At 35.5% G+C, this 14,710-nt stretch overlaps 1 long non-coding RNA gene across 11 annotated transcripts in view; it reads left to right on the top strand.

Annotated features, from left to right (window-relative positions):
* Window positions 1-14,710, top strand: part of LOC146475772 (uncharacterized) — a 238,143-nt gene that overhangs the window by 152,878 nt on the left and 70,555 nt on the right. For 3 of the 11 annotated variants that reach the window (XR_014865821.1, XR_014865833.1, XR_014865832.1), the window contains 2 exons: window positions 342-406; window positions 1,914-1,993. The exons of 1 other annotated variant lie outside the window; for it this stretch is intronic. This is a non-coding gene — a long non-coding RNA (uncharacterized LOC146475772). Of the gene's footprint in view, window positions 1-341; window positions 407-1,913; window positions 1,994-2,584; window positions 2,645-5,741; window positions 5,813-6,618; window positions 13,087-14,710 lie in introns of those variants that run through there. 7 more of the 11 variants (XR_014865825.1, XR_014865822.1, XR_014865824.1 and 4 more) reach the window with 7 other exon arrangements.

Genomic DNA, 14,710 nt, shown 5'->3' with positions numbered 1-14,710 from the left:
ACAAGCCATAAACAATATAACAAATGCATGCAAAAGATTGTGCATATGCCACATATTGACATTCAAATCCTAGCAGTATGGAAGAACCTAGTTTAATGGCCTTAGCTCATTCATACAGGTATAAGTCTCCTGTACAGCTCAGTGGTAGAGAATCCAAACTAGTAATCAGAAGGGCATAGGTTAGGTTCCTGATAGAGGAACTTGCCTCAGAGTTACTGGCTGTGTCACTGAGTGAATAATAATTATGGTTCTCACGGTAATAACAGTCATGGTTGACTTTTTGTTTGACTCTTTGAGTATTCACAGCAGCTGGTCTTAACCTAATTTTTATCTCTTGCCAGGTACAGTGCAATTATCTCAGGTACAGAGACTTCATCAACCTAATACCATTATCTTGATCAAAGAGGTGAGTTCAAAAAGATAATCTCTTATCTTTGGCCATTGAGTTTAATTAGAGCCAGCTGTCCATGCTGATGAGAGCACAGCTTATTTCCTTTTGTTAATTTTTCAAGGGAAATGGTTTGGTAAGATACTACAGGGCACGAAATTAACTTTTTTCTTAAGGAGACATTTGGCTCCTAAATATTCCAAAGTGGTCGCCAAGTCCAAAAAGTTAGTAGCCATTTTTTTCCAAAACGAAAACAAAAAATATTGAAAATGCGTTATCATGGATGACAATATCAAATCGATCGTAAGCTTTCCTAGCATTAGGAATGCCTGGAAGGTTTTGTTGATGTCTAAAGAATAGCAAACGACAAATATTCTGGTCACAGTAAAAAATGAACATCACCAACATTTCATCACATGGTAAGTTTTTTTTTAATTTTTGGAAATTATTCAAAATTTACAGTTCAAAATGAGCTCAACAGCCACGAGCAAACGCAAGACTCATTTTCGTCTCATCGCCCACCAAAACCAACGAAACAACATTGAAAAGACAGTTTCCATCAGCAGAAGTAATTGTAGCTGCTATTTCTTGTCGTAAAGGAATATCCTCTAGCATCAGGGACATTGCCAATAGGCCATTTTACAGTTGTGTGCTTAGTGGCTTGGCCTTGGATTGGAAGCGAGGCTGGGGGTGACCTTGTTTTGATACAAACCTCACTGCTTTTCATATGTAGATCATGCTGTTCTCATGTTAACTAGTTTGTATTTACATATGAAAAACAGTGAGGTTTGTATCAAAACAAGGTCACCCCCAGCCTCGCTTTCAATCCAAGGCCAGGTCACAAAACACATAACTGTAAAATGGCCTATTTGTCTTTCGGTAATCCCACGTGGCCATGGAGGGGCAAGGTGCGAAAAAACTTTTTCTTGTCGGCATATGTTTCTTCCACGACCCATGCGAATTCCAAAACCTCATCCTCGGTCCCGGTTGTACGCGCACCAATATTTGAAATAAATTTTCCCGATCCTCGTCGACGCTCATTTTAAATTTAAATCACTTTCATTATGAAAGTCCAAGCAACGGAATCCGCCATCTTGGATTTTCAGAGGCGGTCATGTTCTGAGCCCGCAATATGTACTGTTAGCAAAAGGGACATTTGAATGCACAATATACAACGTAGCGTCTAAATTATCCAAGATGGCGGATGTTGACGGAGAGTTCGTGACGGTTTTGCTACAAATAAACCTCACCATTCGCACCGATTTTTTCGAGCTTTATTTTATTGCACAATACATAAAAGTAGGATAAAGCAAAGGGCTCTGGTTGCCAATGTGGCGACTAACTTTCGAACCTTGGTCGCCAACACGGAAAACTTAGGCGCATTGGCGACTGTATCAGGCGCAATTTCGTGCCCTGTACTACTTAAACCACACTGCAAGCTAAGGTTCAAATGTATTTAAGTATTCGAAATACAAATGTAACTTGCATCTGTTGTCTGAAAATTGACTGCATTGTTTATTTTTAGGAAGGGTGCAAGGAATTTAAGAACATGACAGATGTCAGCAACCAAAAGCCAAGTACAAACACCTTAAACAGAACGTAAAGGTAGGAGAAACTTGTTGTACTTATTAATAAGAAGCACAAGAAAAGACTATTGCATTTACTGTATATTTGGTAAAGCTGCCTATTTTGAAGGAGAAGCATTATGGTTTTGTAAGGGACACTAATTGCAGACTCTGGCACAAGATACATGTATTTTAGGCTTACAATCATGTGTAGTCCATGCAAGGGTAAACACTGTTAAGTTTTTCTTCAAATTTCTAGAATGAAACCACCAAAATTAAATTAAAATTTATATGCTACTGTACAAGCATTGTACAAGGTATTTATATTTGTTTATTTGATTGAAGGTAAATCTGCTTATGCTGACTTGCTCAGTCAGCTCTACATTGAAGGACCCTGTAGACTTTGTTGCTAACTCTTCTGTAATGCATGTATGGACTAATACAACTTGCATTCTGGGAGTCATTTTTAACTCAAGAATGCGCGCACGCGCAATGAACAGGTTACCGTAATGTGGGATAAATAATAATAATCCACAGAACCACATTATTGTTAATTGTGTAGCTCTTGACTCTCGTTGTGTTCACAATAGACTTTGTCTTAAGCTAATTTTTATATTGCAACACTTTCCAGGTAAATCTCAGGCGCAGAGACATCATCAACCTTTGCCATGTTTATTTTATTAAACAGCTGGTGAGTTCAATCAGATAATTACACTTAGTTTTAGCCATTGAATTTAGTAGTGATCAGCTGTCCATGCTGATGCAATGCAGTAGCCAATTTAGAATCCACAAGAAAAACGTAAGAATTTTTCTACCTTGTTTGGGGTAGGGGAGTTATGGGGTTTCGACAAAACGCTGACCCCCTACTGACCCCAAACTGACCCCCTAACTGACCCCCTCAAAAATCACAGCGAAAAACAAAAACTGTGAAATTAAAAAATGTGAAATTAAAGTTATAAAGTTAACCTGCAAGATGAAACAGCGCAAATGACGAGTGAGTTACCACTCAATTTAACGTTTGACTGTTGACTGTTGTCACGAAACAACATCTGGAAACAATTCCCACGGTAAAATACAGCAGAAATAGATTCCAGGTCCCGCTCTGGTTCGCTATTCCCGCGCTGACGGATTCCCTCGCTGGCGATGTCGGGTGAGTAGTTTATTTTGATTTATTTATTTAGTTTTCAAATTTTCTCCGTTAAGTTTTTACAGCCCTCATTTTCCTACTTTTTTAGGGAACTAAGTCGTCTCACTGCTACGAATGGAAATCGAGAGAGAGCCCTGAGCATGCAAGGCTGCTGTTAACCGTTTCTTGTTTTGCATTTTCCTGTTATTTTACAGTTAACCCAGGTCACGCGTGAACCATATTTTTGAAATTTGAACGGAGTCTTGAAATTTACATGTCAGTTTTGAAAATCGCCAACGAGATTTCAGAGTTCCCATATAAATTTCCTTAGCTAATGGACGGTATAAAGCTATGAATTTTTCTTTACATGGCAAAATTGAATATTTCAAGAATAACACTTGTTTCCAAGGTGTTTTTAATCTTTTTTTTTTCCTGTTAATGCGTCTTTTAGGAACGATTTCCAGAGAAATGTCCAACATTCCATTCACACGTCGGACATTACAAAGAGAAATTCGAATGTTCATTTCATTCTTGGAAATACTGTTCACGCGTGACCTGGATTGACTGTAATAGCGTTTACAATAATAATAATAATAATAATAATAATAACAATAATAATAATAATAATAATCGAATATTTATCCAGGATAACCCTTCAGTATAGAATACTGTTATCAACGGGGTCCTGATGACTAAGAATTAAAAACTTACGAATAAGAATAATTAACACTCACATACACCCGATTGCAAAAACGTTGACACCTAAAAAGCATAAACCATGAACGATGAGACCCAACGGATTTGTTGGTATACTGTTAAAAAATTGGCCCTTATTGGCGAACTTGACACTTTACAGTGTAAAGAAAGCTTGGACAGTTTCCATCATTCAGAATAGAATATTAAATAAATTTAGTACACTTATACCCATGCATAAAGCCATTGGGTCTCATCGTTCACGGTTTATGCTTTTCAGGTGTCAACGTTTTTGCAATCGCGTGTATACACATTTGTGGTCAAATGACGCATAAACTAAAAGTATTAGAAATAGCTTATAACAAAAACGACGGATTGTTTGACCTTGTTGTACTTTTGTCCGACTGCCACAGTTCGCCTGGCTTCCTTGTAATGCAATTAAGAAACGAAAACAATAGTCGCTCCTGTCAGAGAACTGACTTTCGAACATGTTTCGATCATCGGCTTTTGAAGCTTACTGAATTACCTAGTGGAACTGGGATTTTTTTTCGAACAGACGCTCGATTCTTTGTTTGATAAATTCAAAAATCTGTCTAGCGGCGATTTTGGCAACTTGAATGGTTGTCAACTTCATGATGATAAAGCTCTTTCAAACTATTTTGGTCACAACGAGAACTGGGTGCATCAGAACGTTGGTTTATGGTGAGAAACAGGTGTATCCGTTCCTCATGATTTGCGTTGCATTCTGTCATCTTGGAAATTTCAGGTTGGTTTTAAACTTTAATTTAACATTGTTTGTTTTTCCCTGTGATTTTTTGAGGGGGTCAGTTAGGGGGTCAGTTGGGGGTCAGTAGGGGTCAGCTGACCCGGGGGTCAGCGTTTTGTCGAAACCCGGGAGTTATTGAAGACACCACCTACACTGTACCTCATAAACATTGCTGAAAAATTTTATTGGTTTAAAATTTTAGTTAACACAAATATTTAGCTAGCAAGAGTCATGATTACTAGATACAGTACATGTAAACAAGAAAAGTGAGATTTGAATCTCATTACCATTTTTAACTTGTGAATGCACACATGCGCAAGGAACGAGTTATTGTAATGTGGGGAAATTGTCACTCGCTTGCTTGCTTGTTTTGTCGTAAACTTTTTATCAATTTTATCGGGATTTAATCAAAATCATAAATTATTCATTAGTCTATGTATAGCGCATGTATAATTTTACCATCAGCCGCCATCACAGGACAAAAATTAATAACAAGGACATAAAATCAACCCATCAAATATTAAACAGCTAGTAGGTGTGTTGTCTGCTAAATCCTTCCATTTCCTGAAACTGAAGGGGCAACTTCCCTTTCAGGGCAGATATTTTCCAAAGGTTCGACTTCGTTAGGTGGAACTACTCGTTTCAGCAAACATAAACGTAAACATGAAAACCTTTAAAGGAGCTACCCCTAAAATTCCAAAGAAATTACATGAGTGAAAGAATAGGAAATTCCATAGGCAATAAATCTCCCTTCAATGGTGTCAAACATAATCAATAAGATCACGACGAAAACACTGAATTTACATACAGCAGAACACAAAACTTCACATATTTCTATCTCCGGCTGCAAAATGCAAAACATTCAATTAAGTTTGAAGATCCCAGCCAATTCTGTCCAGGTGAAAGGCTAAGGGTAAAATGGGAAACTAAAACTTCGCAAAAAATTTCATTTGGGGTCCACTGTGAGTGATAAGGTTGATTCATCTGAACAAACTTAAACACTGGAAATTTGCTTGTTTTGCTTCTGCATTCACAAGTTGGCTCACAGGAGCCTTTCATTCTGTGTTATTGAAACCAGGTTAACTTCTATTTTGGTCTCACTTCTCACAAGTTGACCTTTACCTCTGAAAGAGAGTAATGAGAACCAAGTGTTTACTACTTCACTTCCAGGTGCTGATCCTCTATTTAACTCTTTCTCTCCAGGTAAATTTCAGACGAGGGATGAGAAGTCATGAAAGATGCCTCAACCTAGAAATTACTGTCTAAAGAGGTGAGTTGGTTATTTATAATAGATAAATTTATAAGTACTTTTTTGTGAGTCATTATTGGTTTGCAAATCACTTAGTTTGTGCTCAATTGGCCCTAGCTATTTCAGAATAGGAATACATACAATGATTTCTAGGAATCCCTCATAAGAAATGTTTGGAGTTACTGGAGTTCAAATCAGTGTTTAAATTATATTGTGTCAGCGAAAGTTTTGAAATTCCCAAATTCACTTATAAAGAGAAATCTAACAGCTATTCCGCTTATTCTTATCTGGAATATGGACAATCCAGCGCCACCATTGTAGCTTACTGTGCATCCAATTGACCCTATTCCAGAATAAGAATATAACTTATGCATTCAGTAATTGCTAAAAATCCTTCATAAGAGGTTTTGGAGTTACCAGGATACAAAATGGGTCTTGAATATACATGTAATATCGTGCACAAGCAGATGTTTGTAGCTACGTCTCTCAAAAATAATTTAATTTACCCAATGAGAGAAACATATAGAGGTTGTTTCTTTTAATCTGAAAATGGAAATGTGTTCAGTTGAATGCGATCTTAGACTAAAAGCCAAGAAGGAGTAGAATCAGCTTTGTTATTGTCCTATTCATCTTTACAGTTTAAAACTAGCAACACGAAAAAACCAAATTATAGATCCAACATACATGTACATGGTAGACAGGGCGTGTAAAACTGAGACACTCTTAAATTGCCAACCCTACACATTTCAAAACAGTTTAACATTTTATTACAATGTTGTCTTTGTCTTACTACATTTATTGATCGACAAATTTTTTTCTCTTTCTATAAAGGATACGAGGAACTTTCAGGTGTCAGATTCAAACAAGCAGCAAAGATGCTCATCCCCGTAACTGGGCAAGCAATTCAAGTTGAGGTAGAGAAACTAGTTTTACTTTAAGAAGCGCAGTAAGACTATCGTATTTACTCACGGTTATGCCATATGAATTTGAACAAAATACAATACTGTCAAGGTTTAAAGTTTGAAAAGAACGCAACTTAGACGTGAGCAAATCTGTATATTTTGTTTTTCTTGCAAATAGTTTAGCATTTATGCTGCAGTTAGAACGTGGGCACAGGGGGTGATAGTTGGGGCATGCATGCAGCTTAGGGTAACCATGTGTAGCCTTCACATGAGTATGGCCTAAACGTGAGAGTAAATGCGGTAGTTGATGCTCCAGTTTCATTTCTTTTTTAAGCATCCGAACAATTAAACAAAGTCTTTCTTTTCAAGATACAGTGCAATCACAGATATAACGAAGCCATGAGTATAGATTATAATTTTTCGGGAGAGGAAAATTAATGCGAAAGCTGAAATTGCGCATCCGAATAGTTAGAACTAATAAACAGCACCATGTTTCATATAAACGGTCACACTTTAGGATTTTATGATAAAACTATGAGGCATTTTGTTTGCTCCTTTCTTAAGAATGGCTTACCCTTTTCTGCAATGATTTTTACAATAATGAATGATTTAACAAGATTGAGGAACAAGTGATTATGCATAGAAATCTTAGGCCGATTGTCTATTTTCATTAAGAGTTTTGAGCAAATGGTACTACATGTATTTCTCAGTGTACTGGATGCAATAATTATTATCTTTCTAACAGAGGCTGGCATTTTTCAATAAGAGTCTCCTGTAGTTCTCCTTGGACACTGTACTCTCCAGTAGCTCAGTGGTAGAGCATCCAAACTAGTAATTGGAAGTTCTTAGGTTCAACTCCTGATAGGAGCACTCAGATCAATTGCCTTTTTCCGAGTATGTCTGTGTCACTCACTGAATAGTACATCATGCTCAAGTATTCTTTTTATAGCTTCACAATAGCTCCAAGTATTGACAGTAGAAAATAATCATGGACTATTATGACTATTCTCAGAGAGCGGTTTTTGTACGATCACTCCACATTTTTTTAATCCTATTTCGAAAATGTTCTGTAACCTTTCACTGCAATTGCATATGGCAAAACGCAGACACATTTTTTTAGCATTCTGGGTCCGGAAACTGAGAAGCAAACTAAATTAGCGAAAAACAAAATTTGCTTTCACTTGTCCCTTTCAAAAGGTGATTCGGACGCTGGCATTTAGAGGTCGTGAAAAATTCGACAATTAATTTTATTTGAAAATTCTTGGTATAGTTTGAAAGCCAGCTCTCTAAGCTTTAATTTGATATAGGGGTTTACACCGGACACACTACATCGCTTGGACGCGGGACAACTCTAAAGGTATACGGTGACCTTAAGGCTAAAAGTTATTTCTTAGTGCAGATCTAATCATACACCATTTTGAATTCAATTCATGTTGAAAAATGCATAATTTCTTTGTGAAAAAAAAATGGTATTCGAATTAATTTTTTTGTAAATGGCTTGTACCGTTTCAAGTAGTAATTTGTCAGATTTTCAACTGATGATGGAGATACAGTGTATCACATAACAGGATATTTTTGTGTTTTCAGTTAGGCTGGTTTTACTGAATGTTTTTCGAGTGGTTTGTTAGGATGGAAAACGTATATTTATGAGGCTTGACTTGAAGGAGCTTTTAGATTGAAAATGTCTTACAGTCTGTTTAAGTTTCATTAGGTCTCACAATTTTCATAGTTTTCAGTAAGGATTCTAAGGACAAGAAGTGTTTTCTTATCAAAAATTAAAGAGCTATTCGTCTGTTTCCGAGGAAAATTTTTATTGCTGTTCAAGTTAATGTTTTCTGTTAAATGTTCAAGACATTCTCAGTCCTCCTTTAAGTTTAAGTATTGTCCTTTTAAGACGAACAAACGTTTTTTATTTGTTTATTTTTTTATTGAACAGCTTTTTCTGGTTTGACCACAAGTTCTGGTGTTTGAAGTGATTTCTCTTAAAAGCTATTTTTCTTTGTCCGCTTTCATGTTGTTAGAATGTGGAGTTGAACATCACTTACAATTTCTTGCTCAAACTACTTGTGTTTGTAGGCCGCCATCCCCAGTTTTGTTCGCATTTAAAAATGTGGTCAGCTTTTAATATAATTTTGACGTTTTGGATTGATTCTAAGAGATTCTCAATGTTATTAGTTGTTTTTACTAAAATTTCAGCTTTCCCTAAAGGAGTTGAGACACGATTTTTCAGTATTAGACATTTTCAAATGAGCAACAAAGATTCCTTGTGCGGAGTGATGAATTGTATTTCAGTTGCAGCCGAAGAATGATGATGATGATGATGATGATGATGATGATGATGATGATGCTACTTTTTGGTTAAAATTTGAAATAACATTTACATTATCTGTAGGCCAAATGTCATCTTCAGTGTGAATTGGAGACTTGATCACACGATCTCAAGTGAAACCCGGTGTCAGGCAATCTGCAGATCAGCCCTGTTTCATTTTAATTTTGCCTGTTACTCTTTGTCAGTTTGATTTAAGACGTTTACTGAGTTCAAGACTGGATATTTAGGGATTTTCTGGTCTTTTTCTACCGAAGTTGGCTATAGACTGTATAGAGAGTGAAGTTCAAAAACCATGATTTCTCAGTAAATTTACTGGATGCCTGGGGCCATTGTGTAATGAGCTGTTGCGGTCGGCTTGTTATGTTGGCCTGTAGTCCTGCTTTCATAAATGTAAGGATTTTCTGTTTTACTGTTTTATGTAAGGTCATGTTCGGAATCAAGTTTGCCCTGCACTCCTCAGTGTTTTTGTTACGTTTGTCTGTTTATCAGTTTGTGTCAAATTCATTTTCCTGGTCAGTTTATGTGCCTGATAAGAAAGCTATTTATTATAAGTGATGTTTTGTTCACTTTGATTATTTTTGAGTCAATTTGAACGGTTTCTGAGGTTTTGGCCATGAATGAATAAATGTGCTCTCTCTTTGACTTGTAGGCCTGCTTAATTTTTTCTACTATAAAGAGTAGTACTTGTTGTCTCTGTGACTCAGTTGAGCTTATTTTACGTTAATTTAGCGAGTTCTTTCTGAACCAAGATTGTATTAAATTCGATGCCATTCAAATGTGACTTTCAACTTGAAGATTGGGCCTAACAAATGACAATTTCTAAGTGAAAATTGCATACGCTATAATAAAGTTTTCACGTCTTTCAGTGCTATCTGTCATTTTTCATCACGTATTTAGTTCAGGTTCAAATAATTTTTCCAGTGAAAAGTTAATGATGATTGTTCTCTTTTGAGTACAGAAAAAACTTGCAGTCAAGAAAGCTTCTGTAAAATCTGCAGCTATTTGTATCTTTAAGGCAAGAGATGCAAGCTTGGGGGGAAATACTATATCATTCTCAGTGTTTATTAATATAAATATCGCTTCCTTGCTAGTTTGCAGTAAAGTTTGTAAGTCGGTCTAGGCACGATACCTCGTTGAAAAGCTCAGGCCATTTTTGAGATTTTTGTTTAAATTCTGTGTCTTCACTTTTCAGGAAAAGGTTGAATTTCAGAGACATGATTACTAAGTGTTCAGTCACGAGTTCGTTTAAGTTGAACAGATGTTAGTTTTCATCACTTGGGAATTTCAGAATTTTAGGTTGCTTTGTCAATAAAATTTATCTGAGAACAATTTTCTTCCACACCTAATTGTTCACTTGACTTGATGTTCCCATGGCGACAAGATTTTGACAGCCTTGTTTTACGAACTTTTATTACCCTTTGTCAATAAAGTGTATCTTCGTTACTTTTACATTTTTTTAACACCATCTTAATTTAGATTTTTTATTGGTTTTGATTATTTTTGAGTCAATTTGAACGATTTTCTGAGGTTTTGGCCATGAAATCAAGAAATCCAAAATGGCGAACTTAAGATGATGGCTAGGAAGAATCAATCACGTAATTGCCACGTCATGTGACCTTATTGTCCCATTTTTTGAGCACTAAAGGAAACAGTTTGGGCATATAATTTACCCTCCAGGTTTTATGGTCATAGTGTTAATGCTCTTGAACTGATGAAGGGGGCTGATACAAAGTGCCCCTCAGGTTTAGGACTTGGAAAAAAAAAACAGGCTGAACAGGGTTTGCAAAATCATTGTCATGACACTCCTGAGTCTGTTTGCAGTTTAAACGTTTACCGTTCGTCAGTTTTCAGTTACGTTGAGTGCAAGTCAAGTTATAGATAACGCTCTGTTTGACTTTTAGTTCTGCTTTTTTACTGTAAAGAGTTGTACTTGTTGTCTCTGTGACTCAATTGAGCTTATTTTACTGCAAATTTAGCCAGTTCTTTCTGGACCAGGCTTGTGTTAAATTCGATGCCATTCAAATGTGACGAGATTGAGCCTAAGAAATGAATTTGGTGAAAATTGTGCATGCTATAATGAAGTTTTCACCTCCTTTACTGTTATTTTTCATCAGGTATTTAGTTCAGGTTTAAATAATTTTTCAAGTGGAAAGTTAAGGACGATTGTTCTCTTTTGAGTACGGAAAAAACTTACGGTCAAGAAAGCTTCTGTAAAATCTGTAGCCATTAGTGTCTTTTTGGCAAGAGATGCAAGCTTGAGGTACTTTTGAAGTGAAAATACTATATCATTCTCAGTGTTTATTAATATAAAATATTGTTTCCTCGCTAGTTTGCAGTAAGGTTTGCAAGTCGGTCTAGGTACAATTCTTCATTGAAAAGTGCAGGCCATTTTTGAGCTTTTTGTTTAAATTCTTCGTGTTCAGTTTTCCGGAAAACTTTGAATTTCAGAGATATGATAACTAAGTTTTTAGCCACAAGTTCGTTTAATTTACGTTGAATAGATGTTAGTTGTCATTACTTGAGAATTTCAGAATTAGAGATTGCTTTGTCAGTAAAAGTGGAAGGCCATTTGTCGCTTCACACTTGGTTAAATTCTGCAAGTAAATTAATTTCAATTTTCTTTACTTTCAGTTAGATTTTGCATATTTACCAGTTTATATGAGGACTCTATTGTCACTTAAGACGTGTTTTCTGAACGCCAGGGTTTTCAGGTTGCAGTAATGAAAAGAATTTTATTTTCGCAGTGAAAATGTAAACCACCGATCAATATCAGGACCATCAATTTCTGAATAACTTATCAGGCTCTTCATCTTTTGTTATCTTGCCAGCTTTTTACCAATGTCTTTTTTCAGTAACACATCCAATCAGTGGGTAAAATTAACATTCTAAGGTCAACACAAAAGGGACCAAGCTCCTCGCACTTTCGACATCAGTTGATTTACATTTGATTTTGAGCTGTAGAAGGTTTAGCTAAGATGCAATGTTTTCTACCTCAAAATTTAACGAACTGAAAAACAGACGCAACAAATGCAAATAATTCAAGGAATTTCACGTGTTTGCTAGCGCTAGCGTAAACATTGCACTTTCAGTAAATGCAGGGTGCGATAATTTATTAAAATTTCTGCTTTCTTTCTCTCCCTACACAAATTAACATATTTCGAAAAAGTCAGTGGTTTTTACAATAACAAAGGAAAATCTCAAAATTTCAAGCTATTGCTATAACCATTGCCTTCTGATTGATAAACGAGCTTTGGTTTACCTGTAAAAAGTTCATGAAATTATTCAGTAGCAATTGGTGAATTCTACTTTAAAGTTGCGGTTTGTAAAGTTTTCGTCGAGTTAACTTTACTTTGAAATTTTAAGATATTTTTCGTCTCGTTCGGCGATTATATCTGTGTGGCACTGTATCAATAAGCTAGCGGCCATTTACACAGTACTCATTTGCTTACAACTGTACCACGGCGGTATACTGCTTTCTAAACGACAAAGTGCCAGACTCGAAGCCAATTTTAAACGTTTTACATAGCCACTACTGCCGAAACGTTTTTTCAACGCGTTTCAAATTATTCATTTTGTCAGCAAAAGTCGTAATCCTTTTCGTAAGCAAAGTTTCAGGACAAGCTAAAACAAAAACTCCGAGTATGTTTTTCATCAGAGAATCTCCTGTAACAAGAGTCTTTTAAACAAATATATTGCCAAATCTACATGCATTTTGATTGATTCTTCGTTTTGTTTGGCCTTAGTTTGTTTTCTATGTGGCCGCTATTTAAACTACTCAAATTTTCCCGCCAAAAAACTTAGAAAAAATACGGGCGCTTAAAATACGCATGCGCCGTTTTTTCTTAATGTTTTTTAATCATTCCAACTAGTTATACTCTGTTTGAAAATGTCAAATTTTTCCCGCCAAAAAACTTAGAAAAAATACGGGCGCTCAAAATACGCATGCGCCGTTTTTTTGAAAAATTTTTTCAAGGCAGTAAATAATTTTAATATCTATTTTAGTTGTCAAGTATTCATTTTATTAGCTAATAATAAAAGACAATAAAGATGAAAACAGTTGTTTCAGTTTGCATTGTGTGTTCTTTATTCTTTTCTTTCTCAACAATGGTTTTCAATTATAAGTTAATTAATTAAGTAAAAATCTTTTAACTAATTAAAGGTGTGACAAAATTTTTTCTTTCTGTATATACTAAGTCTTTTGGCGGGAAAATTTGATGAAATTTGCACAGCGTTTTCCCTGGCAACAATTTTCGCCAAAAATCTAACGAGGCACCCATTGAAATTTTTTGATCATAAAAAAATTTCAAAGAATGCCCCTACAAATTTAGACCGCCAAAGCAGCGTACACCACTTCGTAAGGAAACTTTTTGTAAAAAATTTCAAGCTTTAGACTTTTTGTTGCCAATTTTTAGTCTAGAATTTGTTTGTCTGTTGTAAAGTTTCCTCTGCGAAGTGATGTAAGCTAAAAGAGTGACATGGTAAGCCGTTAAACAGTTTGGCAGTAGGGAAAAATTGGATGATCGCAAAAATTTTGATCTCAAAACCAATAGAAAAACGCTTATGTTTTTGTTTCCCAAACTTAAACCAAATTTATAACAGCTGCAAAACCGTTTAGCTTACGATGTCGCTTAAAAAGATCTTATTCAACTAGCAAATGAAGTCAGCACAGGCTAACAACTAACAGTGTTACCGAGGACTGGACGAATTCAACGAGTGAAAGCATCCTTTTGGTCAAAATAAATAAGCTGTTTTGAACATCGAAACAAATTCTTTGTACTCTGTCGCTAACTGGTTCCCAGCCACGTTTCATTTTAGAAAAATCAAGACAGTGTCTAGTTCGTATATACTCTTCGTACTTTATTTTGTTTTGAAATATCAAGTTCTTTTTATTTGGCACTTTTTGAATGAATTTCTCAAGTTCTTATGCCTAATCAGAGTTTCAAAATTAAACATAATTTCTTTTGTCAATCCATTTTTCACTTCTTTCAAGTAAACATTGTAGAGAATAACAATACAAAATCCGTAATGATGTTTGGTCTGTTTGCTCTTAAGTTTAAGACAATCATTTGGAAAATATCAAGACAATTTCAGTCCAAGACAATTTTCTATGTAACTAAGGTCACAGTTCGTTTATTTCTCAGTAAAAGCTAAAATTTTGACGATTGATGATTAACAAGACAATTCTTTTTTGGTTTTATTTGGTGCAATTATTGTTAATTTTTGAAAATAGTTTTGAAGATATCAGTTCAATTTGATTCTTTACATCTTTAATAGTAGCTGGTTCGTTTACCTTCCGGCTCTTCAAAATATTTTGACAAATATAAACACAATTCGATTCCTCTGAGTCTTTGATGATTTGGTTCGTTTACTTTCTAGGTCGAGTTAAAAATACGTGCCTTCACTCGTTTGTCTTGTCCCATGTAACACTGATTCAGTTGAACAAGAGCTTAAACGTACATTAATTACTAAAAAAACTAACGTCTGGTTGAAATAACGGGGAAAAGAAAAAACTCCAAAGAAAACTTAATCTAAGCCCCAAAATTGAATTTTCCCAGCAGTATAAGCAAGAAATATCCGTTCAGAATTTCAAAATAGCATTATTTTGTGTCTGATTTGTTCAATTTTTGTAGTCGACAGGACCACAAAGGATATTATAGATTGTTCCGCACAGCTCTAAAGTGTGAACAGCAGA

Source organism: Pavona decussata, unplaced genomic scaffold (genome assembly GCF_977016875.1).
Source record: "Pavona decussata unplaced genomic scaffold, jaPavDecu1.1 SCAFFOLD_83, whole genome shotgun sequence".
NCBI classification, from domain to species: Eukaryota; Metazoa; Cnidaria; class Anthozoa; order Scleractinia; family Agariciidae; genus Pavona; species Pavona decussata.
Note: the sequence above shows the minus strand (reverse complement) of the source record. Positions and strands in the feature narration are given on the sequence as shown.